This window comes from Manis javanica, chromosome 4, assembly GCF_040802235.1.
Source record: "Manis javanica isolate MJ-LG chromosome 4, MJ_LKY, whole genome shotgun sequence".
In the NCBI taxonomy this organism is placed as follows: Eukaryota; Metazoa; Chordata; class Mammalia; order Pholidota; family Manidae; genus Manis; species Manis javanica.
In genome coordinates, this window is record NC_133159.1 from 160,020,687 (window position 1) to 160,033,549 (window position 12,863).

Consider the following 12,863-nt stretch of genomic DNA (forward strand, 5'->3'; position numbering starts at 1 on the left):
TTGGGAACAATCTGGAACAGGGAGAGTGGACCTCTGCCTGGGCTCGGGAACCCAATAGGCAGATATGGCGGAGATTTAGGGCTCCAGGCAGACAGGGACACGCCAAATTTGAGAAAGATTCTGCTTTGAGTTTACCTAGAATTTTGTAATCAGAAAATCTAAAAAAGAAGCTCTTTTAATTTCAGTGTAGTTATACGTTTTGTGTTAGTTGGTCAGTGTTAGGAATTACATCTGGAGAGACACTGTCATCCTTTTAGGGCTTAGGGGCTTTTAAGGTCTTTATCAGGCCTTAGGCCACCCAGAGAGAAACCGGCAGCAGGAGTGAGTGAGGGGCTGTCAAGCTGCAGGGAGGAAGGAGGTGGCTCTCCAGGATGAAGAAGAGGGAAAGAGGGCTAGACACAGGCTGGCGGGAGGCCTCAGGTCACCCTGACACCTGTTGCCATGGCCTGGTGGCGGTTTCCTGCCACTTGTCAGGATGCGTGCAGATAGAACACAATGGGTTTGCTTTGACGAGAAGATGCTTCCTGTTTTTCTGCGTGAATTCATTGTTGGGCATCAAAAGGGTTTTTAGGTCTGTGTTTTTATCTTACCAGGCTCCCTGAGGGAAGGGGTGGAGATAGGTGAGGAGGGGGGTGTGAGGGAAGGTGAAAGGGAAAGCAGGGCAACTGTTTATCCTTCTAGAATTGCTTAGGGAAACCTCATGCCATTCTAGTTTCAGCCAACTGAGGGCGGGGCCGGTAACATGGTCACACTGTCCCCTGCAGCTCCTGGCCAGAGATCCTGTGCATGGTTTTGGTTGCCCAGAATCCCTGTGGCTCCTTTCATCCCTCTGGGAGACCTAGCGTTGACATCTGCGGTGACCTTTATCTAGGCAAGGTGGCAAGGGCCACCGGAAACTTAGACTGAAATAGCCTCTGTGGTGAAAGCTGGGGTGGGAAATGCTGAGGCTGGTCTCACGGCAAGTGATGGATGAGAAATCGAGGGCCCACTCCCCAACCCCCAGCCCGAGTCCACCGCTGGACCAATCCTACACATTTCACAACCGAGTTTGGACCTTTTAGTTATTAGAAACCCCAGGTGTCTTTATGCTTGCTTAGCTCGGGGCTGGCTGTTGCGGCAGAGAGAGTGTGGGGTTCCAGTCTCGGCTCGGCAGCCAACTTTCCAGGGGCCCCTCCTCTTTCATTTTCTCCTCTGGGGAATGAGCTGGGTGATCTGGGTGTCCTCTCCGGTCTCACATTTGGGGACTCCATTAGTCATCCCCAGGGGTCTCCCAGGTTCAGAGAACATTCAGCGTATTTAGGAAATCCTAGTGGAGCTTTGGCCAGAAAGCCAAGAGAGAGGGAGTCCTGGAACCAGTTTGTTCCTTCACATGCAGTTTTTAAGGAGACCATGTGTGCTTCATCCTCCTCCTGTGCCTTCTCCACGGCATTCAAAGCCTTTCTTGACCCGTCCCGTTCACCAGCTCTGGCCTCAATCTCTGACTTCCCACCTGTGCCTACCTTGTGCTCTAGCCATTCTGGGACACTGTGGAGTTCCCTCCAAAGCACTGTGCACATTCATTCTTCTGGACTCTTCCACGTGCTCTTCTCTCAGGCTAAAATGCCTCTGGCTCATTCCCCTGTTGGACTCTAACTCATTATTCAAAGCCCAGCTCAAATAGCCCTCCCCTCCTGAAGAGATCCTGATGCCTCAAGCCCACAGCATGTTCTCACCACTGGCGCAACAGCATCTCTCACGCTAATTTGTGTCAGTGTTTGAGGCATGTCTGCATCTTTTGGCCTCCATGAGGTTACAGCGAAGCAGCACCTTATTAATATCATAGATGCTTAACTCAGCACTTGGCATATTCTTGGAGTTCAACCAGTGGGTGTTGAATTAAAATGAAGCATCTCTCTGCTGATTTGAGCCTAAACAGGCTCCACCTAGAGCTCATGACACAGCGGCCACTCTGGTACAGCCAGAGAGGAGCTGGGGCAGAAGAGGGAAGGTCAGTGGGCATATGTGTATGGGTATCTCCCTACCTGCCCCTGCTCCTCCAAGGTCAGTGTCAGCTTTGGCTTCTGAGTAAAGCTCCTGGGGTCCCTGCTCTGGGGAAGCTCCCAGGCTGCTCTGGTCACCAATTTCAAGGATCTTACCTGTTGTTTGACGAAGGACTGTAGCTAACACTTATTCACACCCACTGTCTGGTAGACCCCAAACCGTCTCATTCAGTCTTAGAACAATCCCGAGGAGTTAGCACTGCAGTGCCCATTTTGTAAATGACAAAATAGGCCCAGAGATGTCAAGGACTTTCCCAAAGGACACTCACAGCCAGGAGCAGAGAGTGAGGAATGGACCTCCCCGTCCAGCCTCTTTCCCCTTCACAGCGCTACTTGGTAACCAGGAATTCAGCTTCACAAAGTTGAAAGCCACAAAGTCAAATGTCTCTGCTGCTGTCATGCCAGCGAGAATGGAAGTGCCTCACAGCCTGGTGTCTGTGCAGAACTCATTTTCGGTCTTTCATGGCTGCTTCCCCTAGGAGAGAGTAGGCTGACCCCTGTGTCCTACCTGTGGAGGAGAATGAGGGTTTGAGATTGTAACCTCTACTCAGGGAGGCAGGGCCATAACAAGGTCAATTCCTCCAGAAAGAAAAAGGCTTTTCATACAACGATGGGCAGCTGCAAATGTGAGTGCCCGCTACATCATCCTTAATGTTGCAGCAGAGAAAGTTATTTTAGATGCCTGAACACATTCCTCTTTCAACTCCTGCTCCTCTCTTAAAATGTGGTTTGAAGAAAAAATTTTTATTACATAATCTTTTGAAATAGTATTTACATATAGGAAAATTCACCTATTTTAGTGTGCAGCCTTCGGGTTTTTACCAATACACGCAGATGTGTGACCACTGCCTTAAGCAGGACGGAGTATGTATCAGTTTCATCACCCCCTCGAATTCCCTCACATCCCTTTGTCGTCAACGCCTTCCTCCATCCCCAGTCTCTGGCAACTACAGGTCTGGTTCCTGTCTTTTGGAGCAAAGACTTTTAAAACAAAGAACAAAAATAGAGCTGGAGAGATTCTATGTGTAAATATCAATATACGCACGCCAATGTCTCCCTCTCTGTGGCCCCTGTCCCAGGGGTGGAGAAAGAAAAAAATAATGGTAAATTGCTTGAAATGGGCAAGTGTAATTTCCTTTCAAAGGTCATGTTTCAGGCTTCACATATGAAAGGATGAAGTAACTGTTGTGGCTGCAGCTCACCGCATGAATTCCCAGTTACAGTGACAGGCAAAGTACTGCCCACAGACCCCGGCAGAGGGGGCCCATCTCTGGCCTTCTGACTGCATTCCCCTCTGCAGGCCTACAGTGGGTCTATGTGCCCCCTTCTGTGTCACAATCCAGGTCCAGGATCCAGGAATCCCTAGGCTGAGGAAGCAGCCAAAGCTGGCTTTTTGTGGGGCTAGGGATGAGGATGGAGCTTAGACATCAGGCCAGACAGAAGGAAGAGAAGGGCAGTGAGCTGCAGGCTGGGGCTGGGGCTGGGAGGGATGCTCTGCACGGAGTCTGATAGTTCAAAATTTGAACATGGCCTTTTAGGCCATTATGAAATACATTTTTCATTATGATGCAAACATGTATTTTCAAAATGAGATTGAACCTAAGTTATTTAACAGTTTATCAGCTTGATCTATAACATAAATATCTGGGCATGCAGTGTGTGGGCTTCTATTGGTACCCTTGCCAGGGCCCTACAAATATTTGAGGCAAGCCTATATGAATCCATTGAGCTTCCTCGGAGATGGTTACCAAAGCTCCCCACAGGCCAGCCTCCCTGGCAGCAGCCATGTGCCCTTCTCCCAAGCTGGTGAGAGGAAGAGAGGAGGAGATGTTTATTGAATGTTGACTTTGTGCTTGAATCTGACATGGCCCTCTCGCTCCCATTGTCTCATTTGGGTCTCACCTATACAGGTAGGTCGATCATTGCCAATTTACAGATGAGGAAGTGGAGGCTTGGTGATGGAAGTGCAGTAAGTGTCCAAGCTGGGATTCCAACCCAGATGTGTGTGGCTCTATATCCAGCAGTGTGCCAGGTGGCCATCAGAGAGTCCAACTCACTTCTGCTCTTCTCCCCACCAGGATTGCCGGGGCAAGGAGCCAGCCACTTAAAAGGGCTGGCATGAGGCCTGCTTTGGTGGTGGTGGGGTGGGCTGTGGGGTACCTTAAGTTTCCAGAACCTTCCCTGGTTGACCCTATCTTTTTTCCAAAGCAGAAAAGAGCAGGGTATAGGGAACTAGGGCAGGGAGAGCACAAAGAAGGTGCACGTGCATTTGCTGTGGAAGCAACAGAAAGAAAGGAAGGGGGGAGGGCTAAGCACAAAGATCTTTGGCTTTTGAGTTGGTCCTGGTTTCAAATCCACAGCCTGCTCCTGACTGATTGACTTTGCTCGCATTGCCTAACTACCCAGAACCTCAGTTTCAGTATCTGTGAAACTACCATCGATAGCAGGGTTTCTTCAGAGAGGCTCTAAAGAATGAAACAAAATGAGATGAGTGAGGCACCCAGCCCGGAGCATGTTCTCAGCGGCGCTCAGCCCCCTTCACTCTCCTTCCTCTTGTTGACCGAATCACCAGAGCCCGTTTTGGCATTACAGCTCTACAGCTGAGAAATCTAAAAATAAACTTGAATTACGGTGGGTTTAGCTTTGAGGTCCCTGGCAGGCACTTCTGTGTAAATAGCAGAAGTGAAAAGAAAAGAAAAAAAAAAGGCCATTTCATTTCTAGTATTTGAAAGTCAGGCTAAAGAACTCCCATCGTGTGGGCAACTCATAGCAGAGGAGAGGGGGTGGCAAGGGAAAGGTCTGGTATTTTTTCTTGGTTGTTTTTGTTTTTGTTCTGTGATGATGTGGGGGGACTCTCCAGGGACATGTGTCACAGAGCTATATGGAGAAGAGGAGGTGAAGCAGGGCAGGTGGGAAATTTGGTTCTGTCTGTGACGTTATAGGACAAACTGGGGAAAGGAGGAGTATCGGTCAGTTGGTCGAAGTGGGGACCCTACACTCAAAGGCCCCGTGGTTGTCACCTGCCCTTCTTACCTCCTGCCCCAAGTCACAGATGGGCGAGTTCCTTAATTCATTTTTCAGTGAGGTTCTGAAGACAGGTTGTCTTTGGGGACTTGACTTATTCCTGAAATGCTAGCACGTCAGTGACTAGGTTTAAAGTGGGTGTATGGGTTTGTGGGTCACAAAGATGCATGAAAAGAGAAAGCTGGGGGCTGGCTAACTTTACCATGGCCCACGTTGATGGGAGTCACAGGCTATTCTTACTCTTAGTCTTGCTATTTTTAACAAAATGCTTTGCTGCCCCTCAAATCTAATTTTTCACTATTCCTGCAGTCCCTGTTTCATAAGCTCAGTGAGGTGACATGAATTCCTCCACGGTTCTAAGTGGTAGAACCAGGGCTGAGACTGGCTGCCTCCCTCTCTACACAGGGTTGGCACTGGGCATCCTAAGAATGGTGTGCAAGGTGGGCCTGGGACCTGAGGCCTGGGGATTCCTGACTCTTACCTTACGCATTTGACTTCTGTCTTTTTAAACAATAGATATAATGACATTATATGCCAATGTTATTTTTTTTTAAAGGAAACATAAAATCCAAATAAAAACATACCATGGTTTCATATTTGCATTGATCTAGAAGTCTCTGAAGGTGACTTTATGGAGAATGCAACCAAGTTGTCTCCTGTTCCTACTACAAATAACCAAAAGGGAGGGATTAATCAACAAAGCTAGGGTATGGGATGGATGGAGGGTGGAGGGAGCTCCCTGACTCTGGGGAGTTGATGAAGTAGGAACCACTGGAGGATGGAAGTAACACCTTTCCTGTCCCCTGAGCCTCCTGCTCCTTTTGGTGTTTGCCAAATACCACCACCTCTCACAGCTTGCCAGTGCCAGTATTCATCCATCTCAAATGCCCGCCCTCAGACTTGCCAGCATGGCCATGAAGAGTTACAAGCTCTTCTTCCCACCTCTGCAGTGCGACTTTGGCACCTCCACTGAGCACCCAGTTGTTCCCCTGACTCAAAGCCAAGCCCCTGGCTTCCTCCCTTCTCTGAGTGCTCAGAGGGCAGGGATATGCTCCATTCATCCTGATCACCAATGCCCAAGGCGGCACCTGGCAAATCAGCCCTTTAATACACTCAGCCTCACAATGAGTTAGTTGCCTGTTGGTTTGTTTTTTAACCATGTGAATCTGAAAAGCTCAATCCCCAGCCTGCATAAAAATAGGAACTCTCAGGCCCTGCTGGAACTATAAACAGGTTCAACTCTTCTGGAGAGTAATTGGAATTACTTCAAATCTGGTATGCCTTTTGATACTATTTTCTTTCATTTTCTGTCCCCTCCCCTCTTCTCTCCTCTCTTACTAAGGGGTTAGTGAACGGCTTTTCATAAAGATACTGCTATAGTTATATTCACTAGTGTGAGAAAAATGGAAGTTCCTGTGGCCAGGATCCTCACCTGACCCTAAACTACTTGATCATGTAACTGGCCTATTGCTGGGCTAATGCTTCCACACCAGAATAAGCTATTATTGACTGAGTCACTATATAAAGAGCTCTGCCCAGTGCTCTGATGGAGGCAGAGACAGAGGTGGATCATGGACCGGCAGACTTCTGGATGCAGACGATTCTAGTGCTCAGCCTACCGCCTGGAGAATAAAGCTGATATAAACCCTTTCACCCCAAGAACGTTTCATTTTCATTTCTTGGTCTCATTGAATCCATAGTGAACTTGCTTGGGGCTGAAACCCTCAAGCAAGACAATAAGCAATGTTCTGGTTTTTTTTTAAACAATAGCAAAAATGAGACCAATATTCATATGGATTTGGATACATAAATTGTGGCTTATATATATTATAGAAACCCATGTAGTTGTGACAATCAATAATATAGGAATATTTCTTCACCAAGTAAGCAAAGTGACAAAAGACAATCACAAAATAGAAGGCATAGTATGAGCTCAATTTTGAAAAAAACATAAGGACATATCCATGGGAAAATGGGAGGCTTTCCACCTAAATGTTTTAACCCCTATGTGAGTGTTGGGACTTTAGTGGATTTAAACTTTCTTCTTTTTATTTGTCCAAATTTTCTCAACTTTCTGCAATGAATCTATATCATGTTTAGAACATGGAGAAAGATTTTTAAGCATCTTGGATTGTTTCTAACCAACTGGGTCCTCAAATTCTGAAAACTGCAGAAACTTAATCATCGTGTAGGAGGCCAGAGCTGGAAGAGCTGTTGGAAGTCTTTTGGGCCACACGTTCTCAGATGTGGCTGCACGTGAAAGTCACACGTGGAGTTCCAGGACTCTGGTACTTGGTCCACGCTCTGTGTCAATCAACCAGAACCTCCAGGGATGGATCTGGGCACCAGAGTGTGTTACGGTTCCCCAGGGCTTCCAATGTGCAGCCAACTTTGAGAATTGCTGCTGGTGAGCTGCTCTGTCTAACAGTAGCCACATGTAGCTATTTAAATTTAATGAAAATTAATTAAAACTAAACATAGTTAAAATTTCAGTGTCTTAGTCATTCTAGCCACAGTTTAAGTGTTAAGTAGCCACATGTGGTTACTGTATTGGCCAGCACTGGTCTAGACCCACCCGTCAATTTTCAGGAGAGGAGATCAGAGAGGCTCCCGGCAGGTGTGTGCTCCCCTTCCAGCAGGCCCTGGTGCTCACGGAAGGGGAAGATCCCTGTCCTTGCCTGCTCCAGGGCTGCAGAACAGACCGACCTGGGTCATCAATAACTGTGTGCCTAGAAAGTTCCTTCTGCTTTCTGATATCTACCCTGCCTTTTCCTTGAGCATGGGGAGGCTTTATGCCATATGTTTATTTTTACTTTATTCATTTTGGAGGGCTCAACAGTCTCAGGTCCTCCCAACCTGTTCAGCTTGGTCAGGACAATAGGTGAGGTGTTTACATGGAATCCAAGTGCTTGGCAGAGAGCAGAACAGGGGTGAGTGTTTTCCACGGCTGCTGAGAAAGGAGAGTGAGCCGCGACAGAATAACAAAAAGCCACTTCAAAAACATAGCAGAAAAAGTCAGAAAGCAGAGACAATCGGAGGTTTGAGACATACTCCCCCCGCCCCCTATAAAACCCTGACAAGAGAGCAAAACAAGTCACGGGGGAGCCTCTAGCCCTGATGGTTTCGAGACCGTCGCGGTTGCTGACTTGAGCACGGGCCTGTCCCAGTAGTTCTGAGAGGAGCTGGGAGCAGAGGCTGTCGGGGCTCAGAAACCTCACCTGGGTTCTGAGAAGTGTGTAGCCTGGGTGGTGGGACAGTCCCTGAGCCCTCCGTGTCTCTGGGAAGACAGAGGTGTGTGGGAATGGCAAGGCCAGGCCGGCTGGGTGAGAGTGTGGGGACCCAAAGGCTGGCCCTGGGTCAGGAAGCAGCATCCCACCTGGGGTCTACAGCCTCAGAGGGAGAGGGGCCCGTGCACACAGCCTGATCAGGAATTCAGAGGCATAAGGCCACCCTTGTCCAGGAAGCTCCTCCTTTAGGACCTAAATGGCAACCCAATCAAGAAGACGCCAAGCCAGAGAGGGAAGCCTGGTGCTCCCTCCCCTCAGCCCATTTCCCGGACTGCTATAAGGGCAGCAAAATATAGTGAGGAGAGCCCTGGTGTTCAAGGGCTGGGGCTCAAGACCCAAACACTGTCACTTACTTGCCATGTGACCTTAGGTGTGTCAGTTTACTCCTCTGACCTTAATTTCTTGGCCTCTGAATTGTAGGGTTAGTATAGATCAAAAGTTCTCAACCTGAGCTGCATATTGGACTAATCAGGTAAGCTGCAAAGAGAAGTGAGGTTCTAATTGTTGTGGGGTCCAGCCGGGTTACCGGGAATTTTAAAAGCTCCTTAGATAATTCCAACGTGTAGCAAAGATTGAGAACCACTGGTCTAGCCAGCGCTTCTCAAGTTTAGCGTGCTTAGGAGGCACCTGCATATATCTCTGCTGTCTGTGCCTTTTTCTATTTGTGTCATTTTTTTTTCCCCAGGGAGCAGGCAGTGTGTCCAGCTTTATGGCTGTTTTGTTTTCCCTTTGTAGGCTTGTCCCTTACTAACTGCTTAGAGTATCCTCTACCCCTACCCCACCCCAAATGGTCTGCATTCCTAGAAGATTGTTTGAGGCTACCAAGATTGCTGCAAATTCTATACTTCTCAGATTCCACTGGGTTCTTAGCCAAAGTGATAGTTAACTGCCCTACCCAATAGCGTTTCCAACTTGACTCAACCTAGCTTGCCTTGCTTTCTGATATCAGGGTTATGGGCTGGGGTGGGGGTGGGGGTGAGAAAGAAGGAATGGAGACTTTCTTATCCCCCTATTAGGTCTTGAAGTCCTGGAAACAGGGACTTGGTCTTCAGTTTTGTGTTGCCAGCATAGAATATGGTGCTGGGAAGGTAGATATAGACTGTTAGTCAGAGGAGCGAATGAAGGTGGCTTGGGTACTTTTCTTAGTGCACCGAACAAATGGCAGCACTGATAACTGGTCCTGCCTGGCTCTCAGGCAGGAGAGTCACCCTGCGCAGGCTTCAGCTTGCAAAGACCCCGGAACCCTGTGGGCACAGTTACTGGGAAATCTTTCTCTTTTACCACATCTTCTCGGGTTCTGCAGCAGCTCAGGAAGGCGAGGTTTGCTTACAGAGCCCGGGCCCCTTGATATGCTGGGTGAGTGGTAGAATGCCAATTTTGAGAGCAACCAGGAGAGGCAGGCCCAGGACTGCAGAACAGGGGACCCACTAAATGAGGAGACCCCTCTCTTCTTTACCTTGCAGAGAAGGGATCATCTTATTGTAGTGGATATTTCTAAAAATTGGGTTTGGAGACCTAAACTTGGAGGCTGGGATGAAAAAGGTGAAGGGTTCAATCCCCATGGAAGAATTTTCCTCTATAGATAGCTTCTGCCCTGTCATTGAAAAAGAGAGAAAATATAAAATAAATCAAACACATGCCAAGGTGCTAAATGTGCTCAGGAATCTAAAATGACTTTGTGTTGGGCAACTGGCCCCAGCCAGGCAAATGCTCCCGTTTGTTCAGTTTGTGTACTTGAGTTAGAAAATATTCTTGAGCCAGTTCCGTAAGCCTCTTTGTCACTTGAATCTTACAAGACATAAGCCAGAGAGGTGTGCCCCCTGGGACATGTCCAACAAGGGGGGCAGAAGTTAGTAGAGGCCCCCACAAGACCCTATGGGTTCAGATGGATGCTGGTGCTGGTGTCATATTATTGCTATAGACCCAGACCCCTTCCCCCAGCTTTCCTGGGGGGCCTGCGTGGTTAATCCACTCACACCATCTCCTCTGAAAGTATCATCCCATCCTAGGGAGATGTAAACTGGTGATTGGGGCTGTTTTAATCCCCTCCTTCAGTAAGTATTGCTTTTCTTTATTTTAATTGCCAGGGTTAGTTTTTGGCTGTCGGGGGTCACAAGGTGGGCCTGGGAGAATGAATTAATCTTTTATTTAAAGAGTATCTCTCCTTGAGTGTCCATTTGCTCCCATGACTTTTATCCACATATTGTTGACTTTTAAACCTATTCTTTGCTTTGGCCTCGCTCTTTAACATTAAACTCATGTTTCTAACTAAAGAAAAAAAAAAGAGAGAGAGAGAGGGAGAGAGATGGAGAGAGAGAATGGATATTGGTTGTAAATTCTTGAACTTGGACCAAGGAAGTCATTCTGCAATACATATTCAGTGAGTCCATTTTCAGGTGCAGAAGTTGGGGCCTCGAGAGAAGTTATGATTTGTCTAAAGTCTCACAGGAAATTAGTAGCTGAATTGGGATCAGGGCTTTCCTCTCAGAGCCTTCCATGGTGCCTTAAAGCCTGCAATTCCGTTGCAGATGGCAATGGAACAGATCCGTGCACTCTCGTGTCACTATTACGAGGCACAGTCTGCCTTCCCCAAGAGCCTGGGTGCCTCCATTTCATCCTCTCTGTATCCCAGCACCCCCAGCCCAGTAACTGGCATGTATTGGGAGCTCAGAGGGGGAAAGGCAGTTAAACTGGGAGTTAACTCTGACTTGTGAAGCCCTTAGCTGTAAACATCCCTCACCAAGGCAGGCATGCTCCACCCCAACCTCTCCACTCAACTGTGCCAGAAAAGCCTTAGATCAAATTCTCCTATTTAAGAAGACTTTCCAGGCCAACTGAATTTTGGAGCCATTCCTGTCTGTCCCGCTCACTTGGCACCTACTGTACACTAATTTATGTGGCACTGTGGCACATGGACTGTGTTCTAAGTGTGGGCTGTGGATAGAAAACCTGTGTTTAGGTCCCAGCTCCACCATTTTCGAGCTGTGTGATCTCACATACCTCCTCTGAGCCTCAATGTTCTTATCTGTAAAACAGATCCAGTGGTAATTCCCCCCTCACCAGCTCATGGTGAGGACCAACTGGGACAAGCCATGGGAAGTGTTTAGTGTGGTGCTAGGCACAGCACCTTCTAGCTATTATTGTTAAAAGTTCTCACAACCAAATGTTTTGTTTCTCCACCTTCTCTGAGGATGGTTACCTCACCTGTGAACCAGAGGAAATAATATGTAATCTTGGTGGACTGTTATGACAACCGAATGAGAGAATACATGCGAAAATGCTTTGCAAACTCTTAAGGTTTGGGTGTGAAGTGTGACAGCCCCCAAGATGACACAGCTGGTAAGAAGTGGCGCCCTCCTGGAACAGTCACGCCCTCCCGCCTCAAACACACAGATGCACAGAACACCGCCCCTGCCACCACCTCCAGGAAGCATCTAGGTGGTCTGACTCTTACTGGCACCCTTGGAAAGTTGTCCTTTTGTTTTTTTCAATAGCCACTCATGGAACTCTCCAGGCCTCCCAGCAAACAGTGGTGGTGAATTGGAAAAGATGAAGGAGACAAGGACCCCATCCTCAAGAAGCTTACATACGTCCTAGCAGGGAAGAGGTGTGAGCAAATGCTAGTCTAAACAAGGCCAGGGACCCAGAAGGGGTGGTAGCAGAGAGAAGGGAGGCGGGTTAGTTTGGGAGTGAGGGGAGGTTTCCCGGCAGGGCTGGCATTTGAGCTGGACATTGAAAGATAGTAGTGGATTAGTTTGCTGGGGCTGCCATAACAAAATACCACAGATAGGGTGACATACACACCAGAAGTGTGTTTTCTCACAGCTCGGGAGGCTGGAGCCTGAGGTTGAGGTGTTGGCAGGGCTGCTTTCTCCTGGGACCTCTGTCCTTGGCTGCCTTCTCGCCGTGTCCTCTCTGTGTTGTCCATGTCCTGCTCTGTCTTTCTCTTAAGGATGCCAATCATACGGGATTAGGGCCTATCCGTATGGCATAATTTGATCTTAATTACCTCTTTAAAGGTCTTATCCTCAAATGCATCTTGAGATGGAGGGTTAGGACTTTAACATGTTAATTTGGGTGGTAGGGGGGACACATTTCATCCTGTAACAAATAAGGTGCTTTCTTTTTACATTTGTTCAATTACAAAAGTACTCTGAACATGTTATGAAATGTTGAAAAGCACAAAAAGAGAACCAAACCACAGAGATGACTGTATCTGTCCAATCTTTATTTTTTAAAATGAATATACACCTTTCACATGGGTTTGTAGCATCCGTTGTTTTGTAACCTGCTATTTTCACTTTATAAATATATCATGAATTTTCCTCCTTGTCATTAAATCCTGTTCTTCCATAACACCACTTTTGATGGCTGCATAGCAGTCCATTATATGGATGAATTCAGTGTATTCAGTGCATGGATGGTGGGATTTTGATTAGCCAAGGTTAGAGTAGAGAAGTAACCCGATGGGGCGGGGGATTGGAAGAGCCCCTGCAGCGTGGTGGCTGGTCAC